This window comes from Mustela lutreola, chromosome 10 (assembly GCF_030435805.1).
Source record: "Mustela lutreola isolate mMusLut2 chromosome 10, mMusLut2.pri, whole genome shotgun sequence".
Classification (NCBI taxonomy): Eukaryota; Metazoa; Chordata; class Mammalia; order Carnivora; family Mustelidae; genus Mustela; species Mustela lutreola.
The window spans coordinates 68329006-68346139 of NC_081299.1; the positions used below are offsets into that span (position 1 = coordinate 68329006).

At 36.9% G+C, this 17134-nt stretch overlaps 1 protein-coding gene across 1 annotated transcript in view; it reads left to right on the top strand.

The window, feature by feature from the left end:
- The window catches only part of ADGRL2 (adhesion G protein-coupled receptor L2), a 605011-nt gene that overhangs the window by 204877 nt on the left and 383000 nt on the right, over positions 1 to 17134 (top strand). The gene's annotated exons all lie outside the window — the stretch shown is intronic.

Here is a 17134-nt window from a genome sequence, read left to right on the forward strand (position 1 = left end):
TTTTAGACTCTATTTTTAATCTCTACACCCAATGTGGGGCTCAGACTCACAATCCCAAGATCAAGAGTTGCATGCTACAGTCACTGAGCCCTGCCAGGCTCAGTTTTTCAGTTTTCAAAAAAATATTTGATACCCTAATTCTATGAATCTTAGGAAATGTTTTTTAAATTTACTATCTGTCTAGTAGATTTGTTTAGGGAATTTTTTTTTTTATTCTGGGTTAACTATTATTTAATTTCTAAATTCAGGAGGTTAATGCCTGGACACTTAAGTATTATGAAAGAAAAATAAATATTTAAATTAATATTATTTCTATAATATTTCATACAAGCCTATCCTCCTGGAAAGCATTTCATTCATTATTCATTCATTCACCCATTCAACAAATATTTCTATATTCCTTTTTGCCAAAGCAATGCTTGACTTTTTGACTTTGATTTGTGGAAGTTCATTGTTAGGTAGATGCTACATTGTTCAGGAGGCTGTGATATGTTGTATTTAGCTGTCAATATCTATAAACATTTCTCAATATGACCTGTGAATGTTAAGCTGTTTACAGTATTTCCTGCAATTATCTCTTCAGAAATGTGACAGAGGAAATGGGTTCATGTCACCCATAGGATTTGAGAAGCATCTAATGAAAATCATTGTCGTTTGGCTTCTATTTTAAGACATTACATGCCAGTTATTATCATGCACTTACATTATTTTCACATCTTGCAAAATATTTTAGAATGGCTTCATTGTTATTCCTTGACATCCTTCTGGTGTTTAGGACATTATTATTTATATTTTTAGTAGGAGCTTTTGATTACCAGTTTCCTCCTATCTAAAGAAATGGCTAATATGTGTTCACTGATATTTACAAAATGCTTTTGATTGATCCTTTCCATAGGAATAAGAATGTTAGGAATGCAAGACCAAAGGGGTAGATGTAGTTAATATCTTTAAATTCAAATTATAAAAATAGCTAATACTTTCTGGATGTCTACTAGATACTAAACATTTTTGTTTTGTTTTCATAATCTAGCTTTAAAAGGCACTATGAAGTAGTATAGATAGATAGTTTTTACAAATGAGGAAAGGGAGGATCAGAGATATTAAATAACTTCACCAATGTCTCAGAGTAGTAAATGACAAATCCAGACATAGTCCAGATGTTTCTAATCCCAAAGCAATGATTTTATCCACTATGCAGTTTTCATAGTTACTGACATCAAATCCATTTCCAGAAGTTATTCTGGATAGTAGGATGGGCCTTGTGTACATAAAGGGTAGGAAAAGGAATTCTTTTAATCAATGCATTTGTTATATATCACTGTGTAGCCAATCCTTCCACAACCTAGCAGTATGAGGCAACCAATAATTCATCTCATAGTTTCTGGGCCAGCAATTGGGGCTCAGCTTAACTGGATCCTCTGGATCAGGTCCTCACAAGTCCACAACCAAAGTGATCCCCAGAGCTGCAGTCACCTCAAGGTTAGATTAGAGGCTCACTCTGATGGTTGGTGACAAGACTCAGTTCCTTGTGTGTTGTTGGACTAGAGGCCTCCGTATCTCATGAACCATTGGCTGGAACCCCTCTCAGTTCCTTGCCACATAGGCCTCCCCATAGGACAGGCAGCCTGGAGAATGGCCGCTGGCTTCCATGAGGATGAGCAAGCAGAAAAACAAGAGATCATGGATAAGACAGAAATCAGTCTTTTTGTAAACTCATCTCAGAAGTGACACACCATCTTATTTACCATATTTTATTCAACAGAAGTAAGTCACTAGGTCCCTCCTCATTCTCCAGAGGAGGAGATTTTTACATGAGTACTAGGAGAAGGACATTACTGGTGCTGTCTTAGAAGTGGCCCACCATAGTCAAGAAACTGTTCTCAGAGGATACTGAAGACCAATATCTCTGTCGACTCTGGTCTACGTCTAGGTTTAGCAAAACTCCTGAAGCAAATGTCCTTCAATAGCCTCCATCCAAATTCACACAGAGTTTAATGTTATGCAGATTACAGCATATGGATTTCCAGCATACCCTGAGAAACACTGTAGGTCTGCCTAGGAGTCACATAGGCCAAAATTCTTTTATTTTTCCAAAACTAAATATTCATTTAAAATATCAGAAAAAATAAAATGGTAAGTGTAAGTAGCCATTTTTGTTTTTTTTTTTTTCTCTAAGTCAATTTTGAGAATTTTATTTATTTATTTGACAGACAGAGATCACAAGTAGGCAGAGAGACAGGCAGAGAGAGAGGGAGAAGCAGGCTCCCTCCTGAGCAGAAAGCCCGATGCAGGGCTCCACCCAGGACCCTGAGATCATGACCTGAGCAGAAGGCAGAGGCTTTAACCCACTGAGCCACCCAGGTGCCCTAGCCATTTTTGGCATATTATAATGAAAAGCAGGCAGTTTCTGGAATCTTCTGTTCATGTTTAAAGATACAGCTCTAATATGTCAGCTGTTTGAACACAGGCAACTCCCTTACCCAACAGAGCTTCAGTTTCTGGACTGTGGTTCAAGGACGTGCTAGCTCTCACAGTGCTACTATGAAGATTAAATAAGATTATCGGTAGGAGATCATTTTGTTAACTGGAAAGTACAACATATAAAGACAAATTTTGTCAGTACTCCCCTTAGCTACAGAACAGGACAGATTTTTAAGAACAGCTGCCTGGCATACTATTTAACTGTCTTATTAGAGCAATAAATATTTCTGGAATATGGATAATAAATGGACTGTGTTTTTGCCATATTCAAAATGTACCATTAGTAGCCACATTTGCTGTTGATTTGCTAAAGAGAGGGGAAAAAAAAGAAAAGATTTCTAGCGTTTTTTGCTTCAGAGGCACTTGTGTTTTTAGAACTCACTTGCCTGACCACACTGCAGAGATTTCAAGGCAACGCATAAACTTTCTACAGTGTCAAAACAATCCGGCAGCCTGCACGCCCCTCAGCCGTTTTCCTTCATTCTACGCTGCCCTGGCACTAAAATGTTCCCCTCATGTGTGTGTCTTTGACTTGAGAGAAAACATTTTCCCATTTCATGTAAGAACTACATGGCGTTTAGGCCCCTGATGGACCAGAAGAGTACATTAGCCTTTCTTCTTTAGTGGCCCAGATTGAAATCTCATCTAATGTTTTCCCATTAGAAATGAGATGGCGAGATATTTTCTGGGAAGTGACTTAGGTATACTAAAACAATCTATAAGGATCTATTGATTAGAAGTAGACTTGACTCAAACTTGATTTGTGTGCAGTGAAGTACCTTGGGAGGGGATGTGATTGACAGTGCAGAATAGATTTGGGGCTGGAATAGTTAAGATACTGCAGCTCTTTATGGGATACATGGACAGGGCTTATCTGAAAAGAACAAAAATTGAGAAAGGAAAATGAGGAATTTAGAGTACTGAAATATTGCATATGCTGTGGATTTGGTTGCATATATAAATTCAGACAAACAACAAAAAAGGGATTTGCATACAGAGTTATAAGAGAAAGGAAATTCAAGGGTATTTCAGTGAATTTAAAAAACTATTCCTATTCCCACAAATAGGTATTGGTTGCCATTAGGTTATTCTTAACTGGCTTTGGCCAATCACAGTTTTAAAATAACTTTATCAGCAGATGATAATGGCATTACCCATTTAACTGGAATCAAACAAACAAAAGACCTTAAACTAAATGGCCTGCCCATAATCTTGTAATACAACATAGTAGGAACTAAAAAAAGATAAAATGATGAATTAAGAAGTTCATAACTAGAATAAAAGGATAAAATGTATATTAACATAATACGTTAAACCCAGCCCATTATAGAAATACAGGAGTCTGTTGCAGATTTTGTATCCATTCTTTTCTTTGACTCCACAAATTTACTTGAACTCAAGTCATCATGTAAGCAACACTTGAATAATATGATATTGTGTATTTCCAGGCATATTTTGCCTGAGACAAAGCTGAAACCAATATTTTACTTTTCCATATAACTAGGAAGTTAAGATCTCATAGTATTTTATTTATACTGAAGATAATTCTGAAAACTTGTTTGAAGAAATTTTAAACTAATCATGACATTGAACAAGACAGAAACCCAGTTATGTAAATAAATAATAAATTTGAAACAATTACATGTAAATTTAATTTTATCTGAGAAGCTCAACTTTTTGTAGAAAGCAGTTAAATACATCTTGTAGTGTCTGTATATGCAAAGTACCTCAAAAAACAGGCATTCCCTAGCAAATTTAAACCTGTAGTATTTAAACCCCCCAAAACAAAAAATTTAAAAAAATTAAAATAACACAAAGGTTGATCTTTTTTAGACATTATCTATACAGGAAATAAGAATGGCGGGAGCCACAAATTAAGATAGTCAATTGTTGTGGAAATGGCTGTCCTTTCTGAAAATCTGGTCAGAAACGCACTGTTCCCTGTGGTAGGCACGAACAACATGGGGCTACTTAAACTGAAACAAATTAATGTAAGTAAATTAAAAAACCTAGTACCTCGCTTGTACTAATCACACTTCAAGTGAACAAGGGCCACCTGTCGCAGCTGCATTCTGGGCCAGCACAGCGACAATGCATTCCCACCATCACAGAGTGCAATCAGACAGCACCAAAGTCTACTTCCCATTCTCCATGACCCCACATCTGGTCTGTGTCATGGGTAGAATCAGAAAACAGAAAACTATGAAGAGCACCTCATCTTCTGGCTCTAGTGCTGGTAATTAGATAGCATATCTCTTCCTTTTTAAAAGTTAATGAACACAAAATACTTCATGGCCCAAGGTGTTCCATTAAACTATGAAAGTTATAACAAAATAAGTGTTGAAAAGACATATCGGGTGCAATGAAGCGCTGATATATGCTTATCAAGTCTCCATTTGTCCTCTGTGTTTGGAAAGAAGTTAATGGAAAAGAGCATATTTGTTAAAATACATTTTACACTAATGAAACAATATTATCAAAGAAAGTCCTTAATGTGTATAAAGATTAGAATGTCACCGAAACAAAATACCTGAGAGAATGGAACCGCGTTTGCTTTACTTGGGGGGAGAAAAGAAAAAGCTTTTTCCTCCTCATGTTCCAATATTTTGTTCTTGTAAGACTTAAAGTGAATGTTTTTCAAGGTTCAAAGTCATCAATAATAAGATAAGTCATAGTATTTTTTTTGTATCTGAGCAGTTGCTATCTGAAGATCTCAAAGTAATACATTGTCTTGCTGTAAAACATTTTTTAAAAAGTCAGCAAGCCCAATTTTTTCCTAGCCTTTGCTGCCTGCTGTGGTGGTAAGTGAAATACAATGGTTTCACAAAGAAAATCAAGAATTCTGAAACCTCAAATTTAACCATTAATATGATGACTTAAAGAGAAGGCAGATTTTTTCCCCCAAAAAAAAATACAGTGGTGTTTTTTCACTGTCAAAAAAAGAACAGCTGAGGCAGTGGCTTTTCTTCCTGTTATGTATTTCTAGAAACAGGGATCATTGTCTCTGAACTTTCTTGACCTTAGCCTGTTCTTTTTTGTTAAAGTCATTAAAATGATTAGAACCTCAAGAAGGGTTACTGTGTTCTATTCTTTGTTTCTTTTAACTTATACTGAACTGAACCAACCAGCTTAAATCCTGCCTACACCCTATTAATCCCATCTAGCTCTTCTGTCTGTCTGGATGAGTTTCTTCAACAGATTCCTTGAATATGCGTTAAAAAACATAAATCACTGGATTAAACTTGTAGAGAATGATGAAAGCTAAATTCATGTATATACATGTGGTGGGACAAATGGACCCTTTTATTATTTAACCTGAATGAAAGCAATAAATTTGAAACAGGTTTAACTGATGATATTGGTAATCCACAACAGATTTCCTAAGTGTTTTTGAATGAACATTGGTTTTGTTCAATAATCCCCTGGATTAAAGAAGGGTTAGATAACTCAAACAACCTGCAAAGCATCATATTATTTTGCTATTTATCTTTTATTTTTACCAAAAAACATTATGTGTGGTTTAGGTTTTAGCAAATTAGACGAAAAATTTCATTTGTCATTGTGTTTTTTAAAATTTGTGGTCCGGGTTAGACTATAGAATTTTACCTGTTTTCTTGGATAACAGCCTGTTCTTCATCCTCTGTTGTTTTTATACATAATATTATGCAGAACTAGTATATATCTTAGTTTTCCAAAATAATGACAATGGCCTTTTCTTGTAGTTACTTGCTTTACTGACTCCCCGCACCCCATATTTAGTTGAGTTGTTCTAAATCGTATAAACTCTAGGATGTGCGATAAAAGTCCTTTAAAGTTCTACTATGGATTCACTTAGTTGTCAAAAAAACAAAATGAGGTCTGAAAGAATTCTTACTTGTAACTTGGAGCCCATTCTAATGGTAATTAAAAGCAAATAATTGCTAACATTTATGCAACAATTACTACCTCCTAGGAAGTCTTTTCACTCATTACCTCATTGAATTCCTTACAACAATTCTATGATATTGATGTAAATTATACCCCCATTTTTCTAGATGAGAAGACTAAGTAACAGAGCTAATCATCTGCCCAAGGTCATGCATTTAGTAAGTGGTCGATCCAGGATTCAAACACAAGTTGTGTGACGTCAGAGCCCACATTCTCATACACCATGGTAGATTTTAAGATTTTTTTTAATTTTAGATTTATTTACTTTAGAAAGAAGGAGAGAGCACGCCCTCACATGTATGCAAGTGTGCAAGTGGCAGAGGACGAAGGCCATAAGGAGAGGGAGAGAATCTCAAGCAGACTCGCCACTGAGCACAGAGCCTGATGTGGGGCTCAATCCCAGGACCCTGAGATCGTGACCTGAGCGGAAACCAAGAGTAAGAGGCTTAATCGACTTAGTCACCCGGGAACCCCCATTGTGTTAGTTATCTATTGCTGCATAATGAAAATGAATTACCCCAAAATTAGTGGTTTTAAAACAGTAAACATTGATTATCTCATAGTTCTGAGGGTCAGAAATTCAGGAGTGTCTTAGCTGGATGGTTCTGGCTCCAGGTCTCTTAGGAGGTTGTGGTGGAAATGTCAGCAGGAGCTGTAGTCATCAAGGCTCAACTGGGACTTGAGGGTATGCTTCTAAGATGGCTCACTCACTGGATGTTCATGGATTGCCTCAGTCTCCTCATTGGCCATTGGCAGATGGCTCAGTTCCTTTTTCCAGGGAGCTGCCTGAGTGTCCTCCAGACATAATAGCTGGTTCTTTCAGAACAAGACAGAAATCACAATTCCTTTTATGACCTAGACTCAGAAGTCACACTCCATAATTTCCACAATGTCCTATTGATTACACAAGTCAGCCCTATTCTGTGAAGAATGGGATAACACAAGGAAGTGGATATCAGGAAATAGATCCCCTTGGAACCTGCCTACAATATGTACTGAAGTATTCCGCCTGCAGAGACAAGTCCTATATTGCCAGCATAGAATATAAAAACTTAGACATAAAATTCAAACATTCTAGTTTTTCATGTCCATACTTAATATTGAACAAAAGAGCAACAGTGAAATGGAATTCCAACTGCTACTGACTTAGATCTTTAAGAATTTCCAGAATAATATTCTCATCACACTCCAATATAGGAACAAAAATATCCAAAGGGAGATGTTAAATGTATTTTTAGTGATCCACCATTTTGCTCCTACTTGAACTGCCAAGGGTTATCTATGCTACTTCCACAAATAGCCAGATAGTCAATATTTTCGACTTTGTAGGCCATACAGTCCCTCTTGCAGTTACTCAACTTTCCAGTTGGAGCAGTCACAGATGGGATGTAAGTGAGTAAGTGTAGCTGTGTCCCAATAAAACTTTACAGATTTGGCCCAAAGGATATAGTTTACCAACCAATGGTCAGAACCATTCTTTAGGTGGACTTTTGAATAGTTACTACTTTGATTTAAGGTAACTAAATTTACTTTAAATTTTATGTGATAGATCATATTACGTGGTTTTGTCCTGACCCATAAAATATTGTACAATTTCAGGAAAGTTGGCAGCCTTGTCAAGATAGAAACAGAGCAAAATAGATAAGACAAACAATTTACACATGAAATCATCACTCTAAAAATACCAAGCCATTCTCTAGTATGAACTAACTGGAGGGGGGGGATGAAATTTTGAAAATTCTTAATTCTGTTGATACCTGTCTGATGAATATTTCATATTTTTGTCTGACCTTGAATTGTCTAGACTATACTCTGTGCCCAGCATAGGATAGGCATTCAGTAAATATTTGTCAAATGAATTAAACATCTTACCTCTTTTACCTCTTCTATACCACACACTCACTCCCACGCCTTCACTGCCTTTTCTCTTGTCTTCAATGTGAAGTTTCTCAGAGCATATTATGATATATGAAGTTCACTATGAGTCTGCTTTTAAGAAGTCATTCAACAAAAAGTAAAGGGCAGGTAAAAAATAGCTATATGAAGATAATTGAAGATATAAAGACTTAAAAAACAAATTGGAAAATTACAGAATAGAATGAATATTGACTTCAAACAGACTGGCTAACAGAAGCAATGAAGCATCAGACAATAGAGTAATTGGTGAGGAATTTACTGGCCTCTGACAAAGCTATTAAAGACCAGTTCAGTTTAGCCATTCTCACTTTTACTTCTTTTATTTTTACTTTGAGGCCAAAATTACATTCTAATGTGGTTATAAACAAAATATAAAAAGATGTCTACTACAGTGTTCATTTATTCATTCGAACAAATATTCCCTGAGTGCCTACACTGTACTAAGCACCATGCAAGTCCTCATAGATACAATGGAAAACTAAATATGGACCCTAAAACGCTAAGGGGCTGAATACAGAAAAACAGGCACGGTAAACACAGGCAGTGACATGAAGTACAAGGTTCATACCCAGCTTCAATGAATTGTGCATTAAGCAGATGTACTAAATTTTAATATTCTGGTCCCAAAGTCAACACAAACCTGTAATTCAGCTATTTTTACTCTTCAAAACAAAAGCAACAACAACAAAATAATAAGTACTAATATTGGAATACACTGCTTTATAACTGTGTTCCAGAAAATGCAAATTATTAACAGTGTTTTAAGGAGAAAAAAAAAAGTTTCATAGCCTGTGTGTGTGTGTGTGTGTGTGTATAAAATGCTGGATTCAACATAAACAGGTTTTGTTTTGTTTTGTTTTTTCCCATGCCAGTCTTCGCAGCGTCTATAATGTGTTAATAAGCTTTGTGACTTCCTTAGAGGGCAAATATGGTTTGGAGTCTTACAGTGTATTTGATGAGAGCATGCTTTTTTTAAGGAAGCATCAAATATCTAGCAGGACATTAGTGTTTCTTAGAACATAGTTTGAGAAACACAACCGCATTCAATTTCACAGACTTTAATCAAATCTTATTTATTATATTCTAGGACAGCTAATTCTTAAACTGAAATATTAAATAGATCTTTTTGTTAGGTAACAGACTGTTTTTGTAAATTTCTCTAATTCTGCATCTTTCAAATCCAGAATTTGGTTGCTTCGGTCTTTTTAAAAGAAACATTTGCCATGGTCCCATTAAAGACGATCAATTTTGCTAATCCTCAGTTAATTATGAAACATCATTCAGTGGAGTCAAGCTAGGTAGCAAGAGGCATTTGTGGCCTCAGCCTGCAGAGGAGGAGTAGAACAATGAGCTCATCAAGCCAACTGATGGTAGCACTCAACTTCAGCACCCCTTTTCTTTGCTTTCCCCCATTTTTTTCTCTCTTCTTAACGTCTTTTCTTTCTTTTCCTTTTCTTTATTTTTGGTTTTGTATTTTGTTTCATCTTGCTTTGGTTCTGCTTCCTTTTACTCACTTCCCTTAGGAATGACAAGTCCATCTATGGCCGCCAAAGGTTTAAATTTAATCCTAGGGTGGTCATCAGCATTTTATACAGCATTTCAACAGCATTTTATAATTCATATGTGGGAATGGAAATAGTGAGGTAGGCAGCTCATTCATAGCAATGGAAGGGCTAAAGACACTGTCATTATCAGCACAAATGGACATCTGGTTTCCCAATCTCCTCGCTACAGCTCTGTTGGTACTGGCTGATCTTACACAAAGTACTTTCGGAAGATAAAACTGCACCATCTCAGTGCATGTGTGTGGAGGGGAACTTCTTTCCGGAATAGGTTTTAACTTATACAACACTTGCCTCCAAATTTGGCACCTGATACTTGAGTTGTTTGTATTTTAAGGTGCTTTCTCAAGCATTTATTTTGAACCATAAAGCACTGTTTGGAGAAGACACAGAGTTGTAAATATAACTCAAACAAAAATTATTTCCGAATCGTTAGGGAAGTCTTTAGTTGAACTGGTAAAAATAGGAAACAAAGGAAGCTAATGCAGAAAATATTTCTGGAGAGTCTCACTTCATAACTGCAAGTGATAGGTAAGGTAAGCAAATCTTTATTCAGGTTATTTAAAAAAATATAATAAGTTATTATGAAATTGAGATCAAATGGATACCTACAAAATGAGTTTTTGAAGAAGTTATATGCACTTTTTAAAAAGAAGTCTATGGGAATCCCTACAGGCTTAAGCAGGAAAATCATCTAACATGTGGTGAATACTTATAGAAGGGGGGGGCGGGGGCTATGAAATGAAAATGGTTTAAGCTAAAGAATGAAGGAAAATCAGGGATTGGTAACTGACCAAAGGAAGCACCTGCTTTCCGGAAATTAAAATCATGTATTAGGCAGCTCTGACTTAATTGCCAAATGGGGTGCAGCCCAGTCTCTAATGTAAAAGGGTCCCAAATTATAACTGGGCATCATGGATTAAAATTCAATACCTGAAAATTTCCTCAGAAATGAATAGGCTACTGGGACAGACTGCAGAGCCCAGTACAATATGCTTCCCGCAGCTGACACTGGCAGGTCACTTTATTTGGCACCAAATAAAGTTCCCAAGTGGTCTTTAAGGGCATTCAGCTGCTGAGTGCTTATTTCATTCATCCCTTATTGTGCTGCCAGTAGCAGATCCAAAGAAGTAGCATGAATCAGCTCTGTGGATGAAATTTTCTCAGGCTGAGGGATGGAGAAGCAACTGGACTAACTTCCCGGCTGTAGTGGGACCTCTGCTAGCCGCAAGCCCAGCCTTGTGGGAAATGCCTTTCACACAATACCGGCCATTCAGGGGGGATTCGGGGAACCGCAAGATAAATGAACTCTAGGATACTTCCAAACAGATATTGCTTAGGGAGGAAAAAGTCTTTTTAATGAGAAACTTCATACGGATTTTTTGGTGATGATCATGTAACTTAGAAAACTGGGAAACAAGGCTGTGGTTTCCCTTCGTGTGCACCTCCAGACACAGGGAAGAGGCTGACCCCTCCCATTTCCTGCTTTAAGACTAGAACTATGGCATTATAGTTCGCTCTTGTTAGCTGCTTCTTTTTAAGGTACCTAGAGGATGAAAAGTCACTCCTCAATATCTGTATTTTTATATGTGCTCATTTCATAGCATGTACTCAATATGGGAATGTGTTCCCTTGTTTCTGTCAATTCTGGTAGAATTTTCTAATCATAAAATAGTATTTCGTGTCTTCTCCCATGCCGGCTTAAGAACTGCAGGAGCTACAAGCAATTCCACTGAGGTCATGAACCTGTCTGATGAACTACAGATGAATGTAAAATATTCTTCAGAGCTTAACAGGCCTTATTAATGTGCAATTCCAGTACACATTTTTTTATTTAAATTCATGGAAAGGTTAAAAGGCAGTAGTTTTTATTATTGTTTTGCCTTTGGTTTAGGACAAATTCTGCATGTATCTACCACAGAAACAGTCTGCTAATTATTTCATATAAATCACTGTTAGCAGCAGTATCTAATGGTGCTACTATTACTGAATATTAAGAGTCTTACATTTCCATTAGAATTAGGACCAAGGGCTAATTATTTTAGTTAAAGCTAAATTTGATCTAAACGGGAAGCATATTTGGCATTCAGTCTAGAAACCCAGGGCTGTTATAAAAAGACTGGTTGTAAAAAAAAAAAAAAAAGAAAAAAAGACAGGTTGTGAATGTGGAGAGTAGAAAAGTATATACAGATCTTTTGGTTTTTCCATTTTTAGGAGAATAGTATCGTTACAGTGGGATCATTAACATAAATACAGTAATATAATTAATGTAAGATGTACTGTTCTCCTGTTTATAGCCAAATTTTGCAGCATAAAATGAATTTTCCCAAATAAATTTGTACAAGACCTAAAATAAAAGCCTCTCCAAATTAAATTTCTTTAAAATTTTTCTTTTTAAAAAAAGATTTATTTATTTATTTATTTATTTATTTGACACAGAGAGAGAGAGAAAGAGCATGCAAGTAGGCAAAGCAGCAGGCAGAGGGAGGGGGAGAGGCAGAGGGAGAAGCAGGCTGTCTACCAAGCAAGGAGCTTGATGCAGGGCTCGATCCCAGGACGCTGGTATCATGACCAGAGCCAAAGGCAGCAACTCAACCAACTGAGCCACCCAGGCACCACTCTTTTAAATTTTTCTTATGGAAAATTCAAAATTTACACTAAAGTAAATAGAATAGTATAATGAGCCCCCATGTACCCACTATTCAAATTCTTTAACCATCAACACATTACCTTGTTTTCTTTGCACCCTAAACCTTTCCTTACCACATTTTTCCTCTTCAGCAGACGAAATGTGCAAGACGAATAGTTGGGGATTCTACAATTGGTGCATCTTAGTTTTTTTTTTTTTAATATTTTATTCATTTATTTGACAGACAGAGATCACAAGTAGGCAGAGAAGCAGGCAGAGAGAGAGGAGGAAGCAGACTCCCCGCTGAGCAGAGAGCCTGATGCGGGGGCTCGATCCCAGGACCCTGGGATCATGACCTGACCTGAAGGCAGAGGCTTTAACCCACTGCGCCACCCAGGTGCCCCTGGTGCAGCTTAGTTTTAAAACTGATGCATTTCAGTTTCAACCATTTTACTTAAAAATATACTTTTTCTCAGTTTACCGAGGAAAGGAGTGGCATATTATATCCACAACATGAAGGGAAGGATGAATGAACATTTAGTAAAATCATACCACAAACACAAGTAAGTCAATGATCTGGGTTTTCATTTCCTATGCGTTTTCTAGGTAGTTGATATGATGCGCTTTTTTGCCAGTGGAATTTCTAGTCTTTAAATCATACCGCTCCTCCAAACCTCTCACCCTTTCCTTTTTTCTCCTTATTTATTTTTGCCTCTCTATAAATCATAGATAATAATAGTTCCCACATCATAGCTTGTTAGATTTTAATGACAGCCTCCAAGGACAGGTGTCAGTTAAATGAAACATATAATTAAAATTTGTGCTATTCTAAAATTGGGTTACTTGGCAATACTCCAGTCAGAGACTAACCCCATTCAGATAACAGGCATGCAGTACTCATCCGGGTTACAGAATGTATGGCAGATTCCATCGAGGCCTGTCTTTTGGTAGGTGCCAAAAAATAGGATGGAATGCCCAGTACCACACACCCACATTTCAGGTGTTTCTACCTGGTCCCTAAGTAAGGGTTCTATGCCTTGGGACTTTGGTAACCTGTGCTATAAGCCTATATATGCTTACCAAGCAATTAATTTAGGTGTGGGGATATACGTATGTATGTATGCAATCCCCATACTTATGCAGTAAGTATGGTATTATGAAGTTCTTCAACCTCTAGTACTTCTTCACTCAGAAATAAAGAGGCACGGTCTCGGGATCAGTCCCATACACCCACATCATCTTGCTGGATCCCATGCTTGTCATTTTAGGCATGGTTATCCTTTTCCTACAAGGAATATCTTTCGAAATGTCCCAGCTTCCAGGAGCTCCTAAGACTTTTGGCATTTGCTCAAAAGTAAGCTCTCTGACTTTGTTCCTATCCCTGTTAATTTTGTTCATGTAACTCTTCAGCCTTTCATTGATTTTCTCTGTCTTTGGGTTTGCCATTTTTGCCCTGTTCCACTCTGCCGAGGGAGAAAGACATAAGCTCTAATAAGTGGGAAAGGTCATGATCTTGTTTGTCATCTCAGCTATTGACACCCTGCATGAATCTGTGCCGGGTGTTCATCCTCTTGGTCCCATTAACCACTGAGATGCATTCCCTTCTACTTATGGATTCCTGGGTCTTCAATCTGTCTGCCACCCACAGTTCTCCAACAAGAGTCACCTCTGTCTATACAGTGTCTCAGACAATATGTCAGCAGACCGGCAGGTCTTCTATCTAGTCTCGCCATGCTCCTTGGTGATACACAGGCTGGCAGACACATCAAGTGGGCTCAGCTCTATGTCGTAGCTGAATCTTGAGTCTCAGTGTCTCTGGCTTGCCTTAATTCTTAAACCTGGGCCTCTACAAATTAGCAGTCAGATTAGGACAAGTTCTTTTCCTCAACGAGGTGTCACTTGCTGGATTATCCTGTTAGGAAATTAGCCCCATCTCTATGTTCATGTATGCAGTTTCCCATTTCAAATCCTTCCCTTCTCCCATAGCTCCAGGCACAAAATTTTTTAGCGGGGAAAAAAAAAAAAAAAGAAAAAAAGAAATCAAGTTGCCACTGTTCAACCAGAAACACCTTTATTTTTAAATTATTTGAACGTTCAATCTTTCCTGCCTCACCGTGTGTGGGTTTCATTCTAACAAATGCACTATAGAAAAATCTAGATGTATATTTTCTTTGATTTTCTTTTGAATACATCTGGATTTTTTTTTTTAAACCAGCAAGAAAAGGCACAAACCATTAGGAAAGCATTCAGGGTAGATTAATTGCTTATCAAGTTTTCATTCTCTCTTCAAACTATTTTGAACCACTTGTTTTACATGAATTCCAAAGGCTGCTACTAGCTTTCACTTCAGGAAATAAATGACACAGGGTATTATATTTTAAGGACCATTAAAACCTTGAAATTGCACAGTGACTTAAAAAAAAACAAGTTTTTTAGCCTGGATAGCTTTGTAATGGTTATACAATGGAGAAATTCATTGTTAAATGACCCTCCCACTCTAGCTTCACATATACTGCTTGGCAGGAAGAGGAAGGAGAAGGAGACTAGCATCCGGGTACACAGGATGTAGTATAAAGGACGGAGGAACATTCTGGGTCTGCGTACTAAATGGCTCAGGAAGAATGTACCAAGCCTTCCTCAGAATCTTGAGTTCATCGACCCATGGTTGATGATCAGAAACTATTTTTGCCCAGATTAATGAGGCTGGTTCGCCGCCATTGTCATAAATCCAAAGCTCTATACTCGGTTCCAGAAGTTGCTCTTAACTACATGTTAACATGTTGGAGATAAACAACAGAAAGGAGCTGTAATATTGTTACTGAAACCATTCTGACACATGATTTTGGAATTATAGGAAGTGGCATTTGAATCTGATGCTTCTATTGTCTAATTTATCACCTTTCTAACCTTTTCTTTTACACCTTCATTAGAACACCTAGGAAGGTAATGAAACCTAGCTACCAGATTAAAGGCAGAACATGCCAAGTCCTAAAATAACAAGAACGAGAACATAAAGAATTCTTTCCAGCAAAATTATAAACCACCACCAACAATAAACAAGAGCAAACCCCACCTGTTTTTATGATGAAAACCAAACTGCATTTGGGTCTATAAAGAAGCAATAATTGCTTAACTAACCAAAGTGATACAGTTCATTATTTTTCTATTGCACGTTTACGTAGTTTTTCCCCCCTGAAGCACACATACAATTTGGGTGGATTTTTTTTTTTCATATGATTTACATATGGCACTTGAGGAGAGATGCTTTAGAAAACCATAAAGTGTTCTTCCTTGTAAAAGCAATGTCCTTTCTTGTTAATGCCAAGGATGCTTTTCCCCAAGCTCTCATTCCCTGCTCAAGACAGTGTAGCCACTAATGAGGAAAACACAGCAAGTACCTCCATTGAATGTTTCCCTTTGTTTATCTACAGGGAGTTCATTCTGCAATGGGAAGAATCCCTTAGTATCAATGAGTTTGAAAGTGCTCAAATTCTGCCAAAAGGAAAGTTATAAAGCTTTGGATACCCGCAGTTTAAATTAATCTAAAGCGATGGAAAGGAACTCCATCATCCCAAAGAACATCAGCCACATTGTTTCCATTGTCTCCATTTATAAAATACATTCCTTCTTATTTACTTACATAGGTTCCGTTTGGGGTTATAGGGTCACTAGGCTGGCAATATTAGAAGCTGTACAACTAAAATGACAAACGTTGTTACTGGCACTTGCCACTATTAAAGGGATATGATGCTTTTTAGTCTATTTGGGGTTTCCAGAGTAGTTCCAGTTACTGGCAATCAGTGCTTGAAAAAGGACTCTATGCCCAATAATAATGAACACCTTCAGATGGATTTTTTAAAAAGATGGCATTAATTCAGAATATAAATTAAGAGAACACTTTTGATGGCAAAGAAGTACAAACTTACCACATATTTTGGTTTCATGTATAAAATATAAATAGCATATGAACTCTCCCTCATGTCCTCAAAGAGAGCTGCAGCTTTTTTTTCCTTCTGAAGAGTGTTCAAAATATGCTATATTAAACATAATAATCCATAAATAAAATACAGTGTTTGCCAAAATTATTTTTTCACCCATATATAGGGCCTTTAGACACTGTTCTGAACTCTGATTTTCTCCTGAGATACAATTTAAGAGCTTAAAAAAATGTCTTTAAAAGACTTCCTATGAAATATGCAGCATTTTTTTTTAATTTGTGTTTCTATATGGCCAAATTGCTCTGTTGTTATAAATACTGTATGTAAAATTACCAGATTTCCTGGCATTCCATTTTTACAGGGGATACTGCATCATTAAGCATTGAAAGAATATAATATAACTATTGAAACTGCTTAACATATTTTGTAACCATAAATTATTATCCAAAAATATTTTTCAAGTAGATAAAAAGAGTTGTCAATTCTGCATAGTGAATGCCTCATAAGGGGCTCGTTTGTGGTTGAAAACTGAATAAAAGCAGTAAATTAAGACCAGACTTAACCATAGAGAAGCTGTAATCCACTGCAGATTTCCTTGGTGAATGAAGTATTGTTATGTGGATTTATCCTCTTTGCTTGTACAGTTAACCAGGCACATCTGGGGCCAAAGTGCTGTCTGT